Here is a 17,431-nt window from a genome sequence, read left to right on the forward strand (position 1 = left end):
GCCTCTCAAGCCCAAGCCTGCAGATAGCTAACCAGGTGCCGTGGCTGGCCGGGGGGAGGAAAACACAAAGAAGGGGATGTCAGGAGTAAGAGGTTGCTTCTGCTTTAGCTTTGAGCCGAATTAACCTTGCTGACCTCAGTCCAGGATAAGCCCGGCTCCGCAACGAGTTTCACGGCAGATGCCAGCGCCGCAGTTAGTGAGGAGCAGGTCCGTGGCTTCCCGAGGGAGCCGTGCCGCTCCGTCAGCACGACAGCTTGCTCCGGCCCAAAGAGAAGGCTTTTGTGGATAACCATGTAGTAAGCTGCCGCGTGTACTCTGGAGTAGAAGCAATGCCTACAAACCCCAAATGCATTATTTTTAAATGGAGCAGTTGCAGATTTTACCCTTATTTCAAGTTAGTAATATGCCCGTTTCAATGGCATGGCACTGCATTGATTGTGTATTACAGCCTCCTAAAAAGGAGTTACAGAAAGCAGCTCTTTATAATATCAAGGAAGGATAATTTGTTTTTTACTGGGCTTGTATTCAGTCTTGGGGGCTGAATGGTTTCCCTTTGTAATGATTGTTAAGGCTTCTCTACCCATGAATATCACCAGGGGAATGAAGGTATCATAGGAACCAGAAAATCTAATAACTTATTTCTGAATAATCCCATTAAAAGACAAGGTCAGTAAAATGCTGGAGCATACATTTAAAAGATTAAAAAGAACCTCAGTCAGGGAGCAAAAAATAAAAATACAGGTGCTGAACTTTTTTTTCACCCCTTTAATATTTGCCCACAGAAATCTGTTGAGGCTTATATCAAGAATGTAGAAAATCTTTGGGTACCCCATGCATTCATCATAAATAAACACATCAAATAAATGCATGGCTGTAAGTGAGATCTCTAATAGTCATGAGCTGTACAGTATCTGTGTTAATAATTTTCATTGAGACACCAGGGTTTGCCCTGCAGTCTTCAGACTTGGGATGCTAGTTCTGGAGGTCCCTTGGGTGAAGAAACCTGAGGCAGGATCTAGATGTGGCAGAGAAATTGCCACAAGGTTGTACTTAGGAAATCCCAGGAAAATTCAGGGCATGCTTATGCCCAGAAAATAGTCTTCCAGCTGCCCTGAAACCGTGTGTGGTTCAGAACTGCTTCATCAGATGTATTGTCAGATAGTCCTTGCTAGGCACAGGATTCGGGTTTCCTGAGGGACTGACCTTTCTCAAAGACCTTTATGATGGGAAGGACAGGAGTAACTGCGAGCTGAACTTGCAGTGCCTTTTATCTTCTGATGGAATTAGTCCTGATGACCCCAAACATGAACCATCTCCACATGCTTAGTATGCAGCAGAGAAGGGAGAAAAGGCCAGATAAATCTCCTTGAAGCTGCTGGTTGTAGCTCCATGTACTGGTGATAGGATCGCACCAACCTTCCTGGAGCTTACAAAGGCCTTCGTAGGAATAATAACCTTCTGCCTCGGGTCATAATTCTGAGAAGTTGTTTATCACCCTGTTGTTTAAAGTACAGTGTTTTTTGAAGGTCATATCCTCCAGACTGAGAACAAATATCTAAACCAAGTCTAAAATACCTTTGTTATTAACCATTGCTCCTTGGAGTCACTCAACTCCACTACTTAAGTATCAACAGAAACTTAAATCTTGCGAGATGGTGAGAGTCCTGGTTAGGCCTCCAAAGACATCTATGGACCAGTGCTTGGTCACTCTGCTACGTGCCAAGCTGCTGGGACACCAGACAACAAAATCCTGGAAATCTCCTCATTTTGGCATGGACACAGTGGGTGGTCCTAGTAAACACGCTGACAGTGCCATGAGAGCCCTTGTCCTGTCCCAGCAGAGTAGCTCCAGGCTGGCTGGGGAGAGACAGCCACCTCGAGGACGTTCTTCTCTCTGGCTCCTTCTCACCCAAGGGCAGTCACCCAAACTCCTGGCTGGGGGGTGAGCACCTCGGGGTCTGGACAGGCACCCCTAACAACACTGGTTTCCCCCCCGCCCCGCTTCTGCTGCATTTGTCAGCCAGCCCAATTCTGCTGGGAAATGCTGAAATTCAGATCCACGCCCCTTCAGAAATCACAAAGCAAACAAAGATCTCCTCCTGCCACCGGTATAAAGTCCTTTCCTGTCTCTAAGAGCACCCTTATCATTGCAAATGTCCCTTGCAATCAGTCCTAAAACAGGAAAAGAAATAAACTGACAGCTTATCCCTCTAATACAAATATGTTCATGTGATCAGCCTGGCACAGGAGCTGCAGCCTGGACACCCAGAGGAGGTTGTGGGCCAGCCCTCCTGCACCGTGTTATTTAAGGCCACTGGTTTTAGCTAAAGCAGCAGCTGTTACAAAATGCAGGAAATGTGTTGTTCATCCCCCATTCTCCTTTAATTTCTTGTTTAAAAAAAAAAAAAAATCCTACAGCTGGAAAGATCTTGGGTCTGAAGAGAGTTCGTAGAACATATGAGATGGCCGGATCCCAGCGGGGCTTTTCTTCTCATCTCTGAGAAGGAACAGGGAAGAGCAGAACAGGAGTTTCATTTCCACTAGTCGCTTCCAGATAGTCTAATGACATTTTCGGTTAGACCTGCCGGTAAGTTTGTAGAGAAAACATATGTTTTGTCATACGTTGTAATGATGGTACCTCTGCTGAACTTAGAAACGTGATAAAGAAATTTTCAGAGGAGTTCCTAAGTCCCTATTGCTCTGTTAACATTTTTTAGCATCCTATTAATCACTTGGTATGTATCTGTCAACAGCTGATATTGTGGATTAAGGAAGATTACAACTCATTTCTCCAGTGGCTGTTTTCTTTAGGTTTTTAGCTCTGTGGGCACTTTGCCATTGACTTCACTATGACAAGACCGAGCCCCTTGCTTTTATGAACACCTTGTAATACTTTCCTGCCTCAGAGTGTTTTTACTTTACAAGGTACCTAAATGGTCATCCAGAGGGTAAATGTTTTGATTTTATTATTTCTGGAAGAAGGACTAATATACTTTCAGTGCTGAACAAACAGTCCATGAGATCTTGATTTGCAGATGTTTTCATACAGATAAATGTTGGCTTTGTTTTTCCATGCTTGTGCAGATGATGTCATTTGTTATTTGGAAAAAGGGGATGGTATTTGAGGAAATTCAGATAAAAGTTCTGCAGATGTAATATATTTAACTCATAGACCTTCTCCATTATTTATTAGCAACTACAGTCTCCAAATTTACATGTTGGTTATCCACTTTGGGATGCAAAGAAGTCCCTGTGACTCATATGATCCAACACAAAGCAGAAGTAATTAACACTGGAGAATCAAACAACTCGACTGTGAATAACCTTCAGTCTAAAAATGATTCACCCAAACTTACCTCCTTGTGCCAGAACTTGTTTTTACAAGCTTAAAAATAACAATGACAAAAATACGAATTTCAGCCTAAATGTCCTTCCTGAGCTTATTTAATTGTGACGGCTTGCCTCCGAGGTCTCATCCTTCTCAGCTCCCTTCTCTGGCAGAACAACCCCCCCTCCATGGCCTTATCTCAAGGCAGCCAAATTAAGGAAAACTTTCCTCCTGTGCTCAGGGGACACCGGGTTGTGGCCAACCTCCACCCTGACTCACTCGAAATTCCTGCCAAATGTTAATGCAGATTTTTTGCTTCAGAGCCTAAGGTGACACGAAACAAACGACGTGCGCTCGTCTGGGTGTTTTACTAGGAGCGTCTCACCCGATTACGAATGCCTTAAAACAACAAGCACTGCCAGAGCCTACCTTCACTGCACTTTGTATAAATTATTCCTGAGCCACTGCTTAATGTTTATTAATATTTCTGATGCTTCTGAAATCTTAAACTAAGAACATTAATATATCCCATAGTACAAATCCTGGTAAAGGTATTAAGGGGAGAGTAAACTTCTTGCTTTCTCTTTTGTATGGGTGAGCTGTATTTCGCGTCCCTGTACATGAAAAGGAACAGCCCCACCCCCCCCCCAACAAATACAGTCCCCAAATTAATTCTTGTTCTGGTGGGAATTTAAATAAATCTTCCAATTCCATCACTTAGTAAGAAATTGCTTTTGAACATAATTAGCATTTATACTGGTACTGGAGTCTTGTTTATTTATGTGTCACAACGGTCCCTGAAAAATGTAAGAATATATGAAATTTCACTCAGGCTCAGACAAAAACTCCACTTTGACCAGAATCCTGTCCTATCTAGGGAGAGAAGGAAAGTAGGAAATATAGAAACTAGTCAATCTTCTATGACATCTTTCTTTTTCTTCCCCCATCCTCCCCTGCCTTTTGATGGCCCAGGGGGAGGAGAGGTGGGCACTGGGAGCCAGCCAGGAGATGCTCCCTAACGTTGCAAGGGGAAGAGATGGAGGAAAAGTTTTTCCATCACATGTTTTCAGTCCTCTGGGGAGAAACGTATGAGCTCATCACGGTGACACCGAGCGTGTTTCCAGCTGAGGATGAACAGTTGGCAAAGCAGAATTGGTGGGTTGTTTGTCGGCTCTCAGTGGCTGCTTATAACATTTTTTCTACCAGGTATCGTAATTTGATTATCAGATTTAAGTTGCTGTGAAGGCAGAGCACCAGCGTTGTGGTGCAGGATGGTGCCTTTTGGTGGGCTGGGTTTGGGCAGGACTTCACCTCTGTGCTAGGTGATGGCTGCCTCCTTCAAAAGCCCATACGCTGGGTTTGTCAGGGCTGGCTGTGACTCCTGTTGTGTCAATTCGCTCCTCGATCTGCCATTAACATTCATGTACACCCCTACCGCAAAACAGTCTGTCATCTTCTGCTTCCAAAATCAGGCTAGAAATCATATCAGAGAGTACCTGCTGTTAAAAACTTCTCACTTGGCTATTCAACAGAGAAACATTTAAATCTGAGCATGCAAAGGGAAGATCATTTTTGTAATTAAGGTCTGTCCCTGTTCCCAGGAGAGCTGCATTTTGCACGGGGCCCTGCCATGGGCTTCCCCAGTCTGGCCATAATCACTTCATCTTGCCAGGTCCCAATTTTCCATCTTTAAAATCTTCCTTTCCTTGCAGGCAGGTCATGAGGCTAGATCTATTACTGTAAGTGAAAGGCTTTATTACTGAGGTGATAAGTGTCATGCCAATACAATAGTAATAATAAATAACTTCTCTAAAAGTGTAAAAGGGTCTGACATTATTAATTGCAAGTCAGGCACTTGCAGTGTGTGTGGACTGGGATTGAATGCAGAGCAGACAGAATATTTTTTTTCTTGCTCACATTTTTGTACTTTGGAAACAAATGGCTTTTCTTCAGCTGAAATGTCCTTGGTGCATTAACCCAGCAAGAAACCTCTCAACAGTGCAAGTCCCCATCACTCCCATCAGGGCTCAGATGACCTGCCAGGGTGCAAAGGTGGAGGGAAACGCCTCCGAGAGGCAGGGGAGGTCTTGCTTGATCCTGTAAGCTTTTCTATTTGTGTGCTTTCAGAATTGCTCCCTATTTTCCCGCAATATTTGTTTCAGCCCCTTTTCATCCATGGGAATGGGACAGCCACGTGAAAGGCTTTTCAAGAGCAGCCTGCCAGGATACACAGGCAAGGGAGGCTTTCTGCATCGATTCCCCTGGGGGCCCTTCTGAAATACCTGCCCATAACTGCAGCCCTGGGCTCCGGCACAAAAACCCCGATGCCGACCCAAAGCATCTTTGATCTGCTCTCACCCGCTGCCTCTACGTGCTGCAAGTGTCATCCCTCTGACCACGAGGCTCTTCTGCCTCTCTCAGCCCTTTCTGCTTTCAGCCCGTAAAGATGGAAATTCGCCCTTTAGTTAACATGTACCAGAGGATAAACAGATAATATTGAAATGCTGCATTGGAAAAAAGTTCTACAAAAGTAAACCCTGCAGGAGCAGGGCACACAGCTTTCTTTTTGTGCAAGGGGCACAACTTGTCCTCAAATGTCCCATGTGCCAGCTTACCGTCGCTTCTTCTCCCAGGGGTCCTGCACCAAGCCTCTCCTCCAGCCAGGCCAGCAGAACCGCTTGGCAGCCCTCAGACTTCTTTCAGCCCTTCAAGCACATGGTGATCTTCTGGTGACACCTTGCAAAGGGAAGTGTCTTCCTCAACCGGGATGAAAAAAAAAACCCAATTTTGTCTTTGCTTCATCCGCAAAGGTTTCTACAACCCAGTCGCTCAACATCAGTCTCCCGCAGAACAAGGAAAAGCCTTTCTCTCAGTGACAACCTTTACTTCTCGTGATTTTTTGCCATGCATTTAAAAGTTCTGATAGTATTCATGTGGGGGTTTTTTCTGGTAAAAGATTAGGTGTAAAGCCATTCTCTTTACGCTTTTTGTTTTCATGCATTCCAGACATTTCCTGTCAAGATGAAACTGAGCTTGAGACATTTCAGCTTGAGAAATGAGAATCTGGGGGAAGTTCTTAAACACAAAAAACCAAAATTTAGAATAGGAACAATTAGAAAACCTTCAAGGTGGCAGATTTCTCTTGTTATAATCATATTACTTAAAGAACGTATAAAATGCAGCTTGCTATATAGCCATAGAAAATCCTGAGTTCTTTAAAAGTACAATATTTTCTTCCTAAAATATTTTGCATGTCAGTTAAATCTTATCTGAAAGAGAAGGAAATTACAGTATCTACAGAACCTTAGCTGATGCTGCCGTCACGGTACAGGAGAACCATCCTGCTTGAAATGCTTAGACAAATACAAACCAAGCACTTTGCAATGTCATTCATGTAAAAAATGGTAAGACCCAACCCTCAGCAAATCCTGTATTTCATGGGACCACTTGCACAACAAGCAGAAATACAGCACTGTATTTCAAACCTGTCCTTTTTTAAAGAGTTGGAAACTTTCTTTTCTTTTTCCTTTCACAAAAAATGCAAATGCTCTAAATCTTCTCAGTCCTAAGTAGAGATGGCGTCAGGTGACTTCAACAAGAGGCAATGCTTTTAGTTGCTTATAAAAAACGTGATTTCACGCATCTCTCTTGCAGGCTATTATTCAGCGATGAATGTGCCGAAGGCCTTCACAATGCCCAAAAAGTAACTAAAGCTCTTTGTTAAAGGCAGAAGTTGGTCTCACCTACTGCAGGGCTTCAGCACAAAGCATTGCACAAGGCTGTAGCCTACCCTGTACGTCCGAGTCGAGATGCTCGTAGATAAGTTCACTGAGCAAAAGCAGGTCACATCAGCAGACATAATGTGTCCTTTGAACCTCCGGTACCTCATTTTCTGTCCTCTACTGTGGCATCTATCTTCCTTTGATCATTGAGTAAAGGGCGGTTGTTTCATTACAATGGAAATAAAAATAGTTGACACGAGAGAGTGGTGTTTTGCCTATTCAGAATGACAGTGGAAAGTTGCACTTCTGAGTTAGCTGGAATAGAGTGAACATTATTAAGTGCTGACATGAAAAAGACCTCTCAAAGGAGATAATGCCTTCATCCAATTAATCCTTCCTAATGAACTTACCCTTCGTAGGTGGGCAGAGCACTTTCAGCATGAAGTTTGCTCCCTGTGATCATTTGTGCCAATAAAAGTCTTGCAAGAAAGCTGATGAAAACTGATGTGAATGTGCCTGAAGTGAATTTATTTTGATATTTGACTTGTCAGGAAAAAAAGTGGTTTGTACTTTTCAACCCGATCTTCTATTCTGCTCTCTCTTGATGATTTCCATTCTTTAATAACTGCCCGAATGATAATAAGGCTCCTAGGCATCTGCTTCCCTTTGAATTTGCAGCTGAGAAAATTCCATGTTTGAAATCCTTGGAAATAGAGTTTTATTTGATAACCTGTATTTTTGAGGTGGATAACTACTTTGCTGAACACCTTGATGGTTATTTCAGTAAGAGTAGTCTGAAAATGCTCTTCTGGCTCTGAGGAATTTCGACTGAGGAAAGCAGCCTTTTTCCACCCAAGCTACGTTATAATGATAGTTTGCACTTAGGCAGATTCTTTTATCGAAGCATGTTTTATTCATCAGTTCACCAGACCGTCAATTGGTTTTGTCTAATTGTGACTCTCTTTACACCACACAGGCTTGGAAGTCCAACCGTGACAGTTTTTTACTGTTTTTCCCTGTGCTTTGGAGATCTCGAGAAAGAAAGTGCCAGAGAGAGGGGGAAAAAAGTGCAAAAGCTCAAACAAAGCAGACGGTGTCAAACTAAAACAAATCCAGGGGGAGGAAAAAAGTCAGAAGAATTGATAAGGAGATTTTTTAGATCATATATTTATGATGTGTCAGTTCTTTTATAAAACTGGGAGCTCCTGTTGAACTGGAATTAGAACTGGTTCTAGGTAGCCAAAAGTGTGAGACCATTTCCAAATGAGGGCACCCGGAATTAGCTACCTAGTTCCTACTTCTATTTTAGGAACTCATACTAGTGATCTGATTTTCACAGATGCCAGTGGGTATTTTTGTGGCCTTAAAAAAAGAAAATGTACCTGAAAATTAGGGCTTAAGTTGATAAACCGAAATACCCAAATTTTAAATGTTGGCCGCTGCAACTTGTCCACTGCAATAAAAAGATTCAGTAACATGGTCATGAATAGCGACTAAAAGTCCTCTCCATCTCCAATCTAACCAGCAAAAGAAAAGATATTTAATGAGGACAATGGAGCTAATAGCTGGGCAGAAATTATTTTCCAACTGCTACACATTTTTGGGGTCATGATAAAATTAGCCACTTTGAATTTGTGCAGCCCAGTTTCATACCTCACATGAAGAATTGGGATAATTTTTGAGCACCACAAGCAGCTAATACTTCTCAGCCCCTGTGGCAGGAAGGAATAGTTTTTAAATTGCACTTTGTTAAATATGGTTGTGGAAGAGCTGGTGTATCCAGGTGATGGGCACTGAATTAGTATTTCTTTCCATATTCTGGAAGAGTCTCTCAATCACAGTGAGACTTTACGGCCTGTTTTTAATTTCACAGTTATAAAGATGAACATACAACTTTTTCAAAGAAATAATTAGGTATCACAGAATAAAGACTTTCCCTACCAAATAATAACAACAGATTTAATTAAGTGAAAAAATATACTAGCTCTAACAGATTTTAGTGTCTATAATTTATTTCTAGATTAATGGGTATTTTATAGTCCACCCCACTTAGTGCGTAATAATGCCTTTTTTAATTATTATTTCTGCTTCTGTTCCATGTAGGTTAGCAACTATTACATCTATTCTTTTCAATGAATGTCTTAATATAGTTCCCTTCCAATGAAAATATATTTCCTTTGTTCATTTTTGCCAGACATTGTACGTCTGCATCTGTTCTGTATGCCGGGGCTAAACCAGCATACGTGCATCTTTCTTTCCCTGGTGGTCCCATCAACAAGCTTGGGTTCGAGCGAGTGCTCCTGTTAGGTGCCATTGCTGCTGCTGCAATGAATTGCTGGTGCATTCTGTTACCAAAGTCTTCAAAATCAGCTGTTTGGGTGTTTGTTTTTTTTTTTTTTCAGTATCCCTATCCCTGTTGGTACTGGTGATAGCCACCAGCTATCAACAAATTTTTGTCACCATCAAATTTCATGTTTCTGTCATTTTTGCTAAGACTTTTACTGAAATTACTATCTGTGATTAGTCCATAGACATTCCACAGTAAATTTTGTTTAGTCTGACATTTGCCTTTTCAAAACACCATCTAGCATCTCTCTTTTAGCCATTTCCTCACCCACTTCATCATCTCTGGATGGCTCTCCTGTTGAGATAATTATTCCCCATGTGGCAAAGACAGGAAAGATTAGAATGGTGGCACTTTTTCAGTCTAAGTAAGTAAATAGGTAAATAATCTTGCCAAAGAAGAGCCCATCCAACATGATCTGTGCCATGCCCGAGGACCCTGTGGTGCACTACACCCTGTTTTCCATTTCAATCTCTACACTTAAAGTTTCCTCCAGCCTTTGCACCAAAACCAGTCCCACAAACAAGGTCAGGCAACCAGGGCTCTGAGTTCCTGCATCACTTTTTTTAGTCTGTGGTCTCATCGCTGTACTCCTGACTCGACAGATTTATTACAGATCTTTCCTCCTAGACTTGTGACGTTACATTCTTGCAGCTAAAAAGAAAACACATATAAGCGCACGTAATTGCTTGAAAACTGACAACAGGTTAATTAGGGCAGCCTACGGTCCTGGGCTGGTCATGCAGGTTGTGTAGTGGCTATAAAACCTGAACCTAAGCAATCATGAGGTTCAAAAAGCAAAAGCCATTTGTGCTCACCCTAGTCTTCAAGCTTCTGTCTTTCTCTTTCATATGATCCCCCCCTCAGGAGCACTTTGGGCTTGTGACTCAGAGCAGGAGGAGGGAAATGCTGCTGTTGTCTTTCAGAGCGCTAACAGTCCAGAGAAGACATGTTCCCTGAGTTTGGTTTTAAAAGCTTAGACATGCTTTTTGGCTTGTGGCTGAGCTGATGCTTGAGTGATTCCTCTGATCATAAAAGACACTGATGCATCAGCATCAGCCAACACCAGAGCCATCTATTTACCCAGGGAAGTGCTGCAATAGATCAATGTTAAATGCTTATTTGCGCTTCACTGCTCCAAGGCACAGAAACTAATTACCAAAGATGAATTAGCCCTCGTGACAATGACTAAGAAATACACGTCCCAGGATAGACCACCTTGACCGCAAACACACATAATTCTCCCTCTGATTAGGAGCGGCAGAGGGTTGCGCGGTGCATCCTTCAGCCAAAACTCTCTCAGGGTGGAGCGCTGTCAGGTTTGTCTGTGTGCCGAGGAGCCAGCACCGTTTGCTGAGCCCCTGACTCTTCCTTTTCCCTACACGAGTCGGTCACTTGACTCTTCTGTGTCTGTGTTTGCCCAGCTGCAGATTAGCAGCAGTAATAAAATGCCTTATGCAGATACCAGAAAACACAACTGATGGCAAAACCTCCCCAAGGGTGCTGCATTAACACATGAGCTTTCCCTTTACATGCTGCCTGCTTGGGAACAACATGTGCCTCACTCCTCTTCCGTATCGCCTGTACACCAGCTGGTAGCAAGTTGAAAGTTTTCTGTGTTGTATGTGAATGCAAAGCGGTTTTTTTCAGCAAAAAGCCCTCAGTGGTTCTCATTGCAGCTGTAATCAGTGTGTGGACAACACAGAAGAGAACTTGGCAGGACTGCAATCGGTTTGTAATGCAATTGCTCCAGTGTTGCCTCCCCTGAACCTTTTGCTTCTCTCTTCCTCCTCCAAGAGTTGCCAAAGCGGGTGGATCTGAATCTAGAAATACCTACCCCTCTTACTCCCTTATTCTCTAACTGGCAAAAGCGTCTGTAGCTCAGGGATGCAGGATGGAGCCCCAGGTCCCTGGGGGAGGTGAGTGCCTGGGAGGCCGCAGGGCTGCTCTCCATTTTCCCTGCAAGGAAAGCAGGAGCGAGCTGCTTCCATTAACTTTTTGCCCCCGAGCCCTTACAAAAGAGCTTGCAGTCAGGCTGAGCACTGCACGTTCAGCAAATTGTGTAAAACCAGCAGAGTACAGGGAGCAGCACAGATATAATGGACTCAAGTCTGTACACTGCATCCATCGTAATGAGCTCAGGGGAGACCTTCAGGACTGCCGTAGGAATAACTTGAGTGGGGAAACCTCCTAGAACTGCTTTGGGAACGGTTTCTGCAGGCGATGTGGCCCTGCACACTCATACAGCGCTTGGGGCCGCAAACCCAGCCTGCCGGGGGGGAGGTCGTGCTGGTGTCTCAGCACCTGCAGCAAAGGTCCTCTGCGACCCAGGTGGGTTAAACTGCAGCCCTCAAATAACTCCAAAATGACTACATCGCTTCCCTTCTCTGTGGAAAGTACATCTACCGACTGATGTATCTTAGGATTGCACTTGCCTTTTTCACCTGGTTGTATTACCATGGCACCACGGACTCATCTCTCGCTGCCGCAGAGCAGTCCCTTGCTTATCACCTTGCGCCATCCCAAATTGTATTTTCAGCTCTCAAAGACATCTGTTCCTTTCAGTGTCATATCCCAATCCTCTATACTGAAGGTGTCCCCTGGATTTGTGGCATCAGCACATTTTTATCACCACACACTTCATTTTCTGCCAAGATCATTAATGGAAATATTAAGCAGTGTGACTGGCCCTTGAGGAAGACCCTAGAAAACGCTGTTGGGTCTGGTGCTCCTTTCAGCACGATTCATTGCTGGACCCCAAGTATACTTAAAAGGTATAACCTCTATTTTTATAATTATGTTTTGACAAGCTAATCCTTTCTAAATATGAAATTCCAAATTTCTGCCTGGGCAGCTGTAACACCATTTCTGGCTCCGTGGCACCCTCTCCCCACCAGTTTCCCGACCAGCAGAGCAAAATGTTGAAGAAGTTGGTGGAGGCAGCCGAGCTGATGGCTGCTGCGTGCCTACTTACTGCGGCTCTTGTAAAACCCACCGTGCTGGATGGGGTGAGCACGTTGGCACCAGTTGCCAGGCGTGGGGACACCGACCCCGGCTCTCCCTGCCTCGGGAGGGAGCCAAGCCCCCGGCATCGCCATGGGGAAAGGATTTGGCCCCAACTTGTAACCTAGTTGGCTTTTAGAGCATCTCCTCAAGATGTGGCTTCTGGGTCTGAAGTTACGAACCTGTGCTCAGCCGGGTTAGGTGACATGGAAATCATATTACACCTGGGCAGTGTTGCAGCTGCTCTGCCAAAGCCACCTGGCCAATTATTTTTATAATTTTGATTTCAGGCAGCAGAGGTCAGCATTGCCCTGCTGATAGGCAACGGCGCTTCCCACCTGCAGAGAACAGCAAAACATCGCGAAGAGCAATTTTTATTAGTCCTTGTTCTTTTATCGCGACAAAAGGGGCACGAATGGTGTCTTTGAGCTGCTTGAGGGGCAAGTGACGGAGCCACCAGCTGCGCCTGCAGGGGACGTGGCGAGGGAGCCTGCGAGGTGGCCTCGCACATGGCATGGGATGTTCAAGGTGCCTTGGGACAGCGGAGGTGTCCTCAGGGTGCTGCCATGAGACCTGTGGGACACCTGTGTCCATCCAGAGTGGGAGCAGCAGAGAGGCTGATGTCTCCGGCACGGCAAACATCCCCAGACACAGGCAGGTGTTGGCCATGCTGGGGATGTTCCCCCAGTTCTATTTGTGTCAGGACTGTATTTTGTCTAATTTACATCTTGTTAAATGGCTAACAGATATTATAAGCATGTGATTGACCTAGCTGTCATTGCATATAGATAATTATAACACTTCTAAACAACCTACTGGACAGTCTAGTTAGTCCATTAAATAAATTCTTGTTCTTTATAAATGTACTTTTGACATAACGTGAGAAAGGGAGAGGAAACAGAGATGTGAGCAGACCCTCAGGGGAACATCTGAAGGCCTTGAAACCCTCCACAGCACTGCCCGCGTGGGGAGTCAGCCATGGAGGGGAGCTGGCCTTGCCGGAGCAGAAGGGCACGAGTCTTCTTGTTTGGGGCTGAGCTGTTGGGTGGACAAGCCTTGGTCTGAACCACGGGGCAGAGGTGGCAGAAAACCTTCATGGCCCTAAATATGTCATGTAGTGCACTCCTGCACCACATGATTTGTTCACACTCCCAATCCTGAAAGTATCTTTAGGATACGTTAGGCAGGTAAGTGATGGAAACTTCTGTTGTCTGAATGTGTGATTTGTAAAAGAGCTTTGAAACACACGAGTCATTTGAGGCTTTTAACATAGAAATTTTGTGTTTATGCTTGGTGGTCATTAAAGTTGTATCTGATCAAGAATATGCAAAGACCCATGACATTTGCAAGATACCAATATAGGCTGCACGTTGTAACTGCTTACTTAGACTTTAGCCTTTTTTCCTTTTTTTTTTGTCAGATTATATTATATCTTCAAAAGTCCTGAACCATTTTCCTCAGTAACCCGTGCCTTTAGCACAGGGACAATGCTCTGTGTGTATGAACACCAGGTTGTCCAGCCGTCCCTTTCCTGCTGCCTGCTTTTGCCTGTTCTGTGGCTCCAGCCCACAGCAGATTTCTCCCTTGTAAACATAGCACTATGGAAGTATTAGTAAATGCATAACACTTATTTTCAGAGGCATCAGCCTGACATCAGGCAGCCCATCCACCAGGTAGACCATCTAATTCCTGCCCTATGTCCCTAATATTTTTTTCTGAGCTAGGAAATTCATCTTTCTGATTAGGAGTAATCTTTATTTTGAAGTCTTTGTTTTTTTACCTACATTTTGAGTGATTCAGCCAGGCAGTTTTCAATCCATATGTTCTGTACCATGTTAATCTTATATCACTCTCAGTGTATAACCAAAATATTACATATCACCGAGGTAGCGACTGTACAAATCAAATCGGTTGCCTTAGCATTGTTGCCTTCGTCAGCCAAAATCTTAATGTCATCATAAACTCCAGAGGTTCCTGACAGGAGCAGACTCCATCAGACGTGCTGGCTGGCACTCATTGCACGTCTCCTCTTGAAGCAGGGAAATGGGATGGTGCAAAGCTCTTCCCAGAAGCCTGAATGGCCCGTGGGGACTGTACTGTCACCTGTGCGAAGCAAAGTGGCTTTTATGGCTCCAGATGTCTGGGCAGTGGGTGGATGGCTGAGGTGCTGGCCAGCCTTTGGCCAGGGTTGAGGAAAATGGCAGAACTCAACAGCTTTGTACCTTTCCTATTACATTCCAGGAGGTACAAAAGGAGCTACATTTGGGCCAAGTACCTAACCAAAATAAATAATTGGAAGGCTGGATTCGGTGTATCCTGGTAATGACAAGGAAATCTAGGTGTAGTGGTGAGCTTGCCCTTCAGCACTAGCTATCCAACTGAAACTCAACATGAAATTACCTCAAAAATGTGTATGATGTGGCAGACTGTGGGATTGGTCTAGGCAAGCTGTCTAGGGAGACCGGCACCGAAGTCTGTTAGATGAACAAACTCTTTTTGCCATTTCCTCAGCTCCCCTCAGACATTTACTGTCTTGCATACATTTCTCTGCTTTCTTAAATTTTCCACCTCTTGCACTTGAACGCAATTTAGCAAGACAGTCCCATGAAAAACCTGCATTAGACCATAAACGAGAAGTATACCAGTGGGACAAGGATTAACATAGCAGTTTTGGTCTAAAGAAATTTGGATGTGGTGCCACAGCGAGGTGAAGAACGCACTCCTTGCACCCCAGTACCGTCACTGGAGCAGCCTGGACTTGGGTGCTCACTGGTCTGCCCACCTCTCCACCCTGCGGTTTGAGAGATGTTTTCTGCTGAGTTCATAAAAGAAACACAAGGCAGAATCCCCTGGCTGTGGCGATAGATTCAATCAGTCTCAGTCCGTTAGTTTAAATAATCAATAGCTGTAAGTGCCATAATGCTGTTTCCTACTTCATCACAACAGCTGAAAAGTTACAGAAGGCCGCGTGTAACTACGGGCACTCTCTCCATCAACTTCAGGATAATTAAACTATTTGGGCAACTGACAGGTTACTTCTCTCATTAAACCTGGTACATCCAGCTTAAACAGAGCTGATCAATGGAAGAAAAAGGCATATTTTTATCAAGGCTTTTCATGGCATTATCGTGTTACTAACACCACCCAGCAGCTCAGTATGTGTTTTGGATGGCACCGCTGCATCTTCCCGGCTGCCAGAGGGTCCCTTCTCTTCATGGTGCTGACCTCGGTTGCAGGGGCCTGAAACAGAGATGTGTCCCTGTTTTTGAATGATTGCTAAAGATCCCACCCCCTTGCTCTGGGAGCAGTAAGTAACACCAAGGCTAAATAAATAAATAAATAAATGATGATGATGGTGATGATGATGATAATAATAATAATAATATCTCTTCTTCCCAACTTTCCTGCCTTGTTCCCATGCTGTAAAACCTCTGTCTGGAAAAAGGTGGCTCCAAAGTTTTATATTAAGCTCCCTCTAAAGCCACTGCGTATGGTAGATGCAGCTTTTAAGCATGCTGGGGAAGTTCTTGATGTCTGCATTTCGAAGGGCCCAAACGAAGGCCAGGCTGGTTCTTCACAGCCTGCCGACTCCCCCAAAATCCTGACCACGATGTCAGAAGCAGGAGCAGCTGGAGGGGCTGTGGAAACGCTGGGTCCTGGTGCGCAAAGGAGACCAAACTCAGCTGCAGAGATTGGGAGAGCCTTTGCTCACCCCCTCAGCAGCCCCAGTTGCCCAAATCCCTTTTCTGCCCCTTTTTGCCACCCCCTGGGAGGACTTGGCTGGTAGCAGGGTGCCTGCCCCACTCATTCCTTCACTGCTGCCGGGAGTGTCGGTGACCCCGGTAGACCCCAGACTCCTCTGCCAGCGCTGAATTTGGATGAATTTGGATGGGGAAGCAGCTCCAGCCTGGGCGAGGGGTGAAAAACACTTTGTAGGAGACAGCGTTACAAGGTACCAGCCCGGGAGGTGCTGTGGGTTTTGGTGCAGGGAAGGGTTTGGCTGCAGCAAAGAAGGATGCTGCAAGTGTCTTGGTGACGGTTCCCAACGTAAAACCCAGATCCCTGGGGAGGGCTGGGGACCGCGGTGCAGCAATGCTTTAAACACCCGTGACACCTGCAGCTGAGACCCTGTCCTCGTCTTGCCCGTGTGGCCACAGTCCCCTCTTCTTGCTTAAAACATGATTAGCTCCGGCTCTTCCCCAGCTCAGCCCAGGGGTCCCAGCACTGGCAAAGCCATGCCCTGTTCCTGCCCCAACCGTGGGGTGCCTCCATCTCCAGGGTGGGACAGCCCAGCATCAGCACACTGGACCAGGACCATAGACCCCTCTGGGTGCGATGGAAGGTGGTAAGACTCCTCAACCCGTAGGAGGATGAGTATGAAACCGAGAGCAAAGCACTGGCTACCTAAACCACTGTTTACAGGGTAACTGCAATGACTCACAAAATCATTTATGAATACTTCAGGCATGAAAATTTGCATTGCATTTCTGCATTCTGTAAATGTTCCACGGTTTTTGAGTGAATTATTTTTCAACCTCAATTATAGCATCATTTATTTCTTTTCAGCGGGTACAAGCACCCTCCAAATTAACGGTACATTCCTATTAATGTTCCATTTCTGATGTGACAAAATGGTACATTCATCCCCAAATACAACTAGGCCAATGAACTAAAAAACAGGTGATTAACAGAAGCCCAATTCCTGGAATAAATCAAAGATTTGATGTGGACGTTCTCGTCTCCCCAGCGAGTGTCTTAATCCCTGGTTTATACGCTTATCTGCAGTGCATTTCTTTCTGCCAAACACTTTCATTTTTGCACAAAAGCAAACAAAAGGCAATTAAGTCCCCGTGGAACAAACCCAAATGTTTCACAAAATGGAATTCTTGGTTTCTGGCTGGCCTTAAGGTCATCTACTTTGGGAAGAGGCTGTTGTACTTTGGTCTGCAGTGAGACTGCATCTGAGGACTTTGGTGCCACAGCACTGCTGGGAGAAGGATGCTGGGGGTCTGTGACTATCCCCATCCCCAAATT

The 17,431-nt window shown here is 44.8% G+C and overlaps 2 protein-coding genes across 3 annotated transcripts in view; both read left to right on the forward strand.

Moving 5' to 3' along the window:
* The window catches only part of LOC142031462 (carnosine N-methyltransferase 2), a 438,402-nt gene that overhangs the window by 15,743 nt on the left and 405,228 nt on the right, over positions 1-17,431 (forward strand). The window lies entirely within an intron of this gene.
* Positions 2,457-17,431, forward strand: part of HNMT (histamine N-methyltransferase) — a 42,849-nt gene continuing 27,874 nt past the window's right edge. The window contains exon 1 of the mRNA XM_075028937.1: positions 2,457-2,587. The gene's annotated coding sequence lies outside the window, so the exon portion shown is untranslated. The remainder of the gene's footprint in view (positions 2,588-17,431) is intronic.

Source organism: Buteo buteo, chromosome 5 (assembly GCF_964188355.1).
Source record: "Buteo buteo chromosome 5, bButBut1.hap1.1, whole genome shotgun sequence".
Taxonomy (NCBI): domain Eukaryota; kingdom Metazoa; phylum Chordata; class Aves; order Accipitriformes; family Accipitridae; genus Buteo; species Buteo buteo.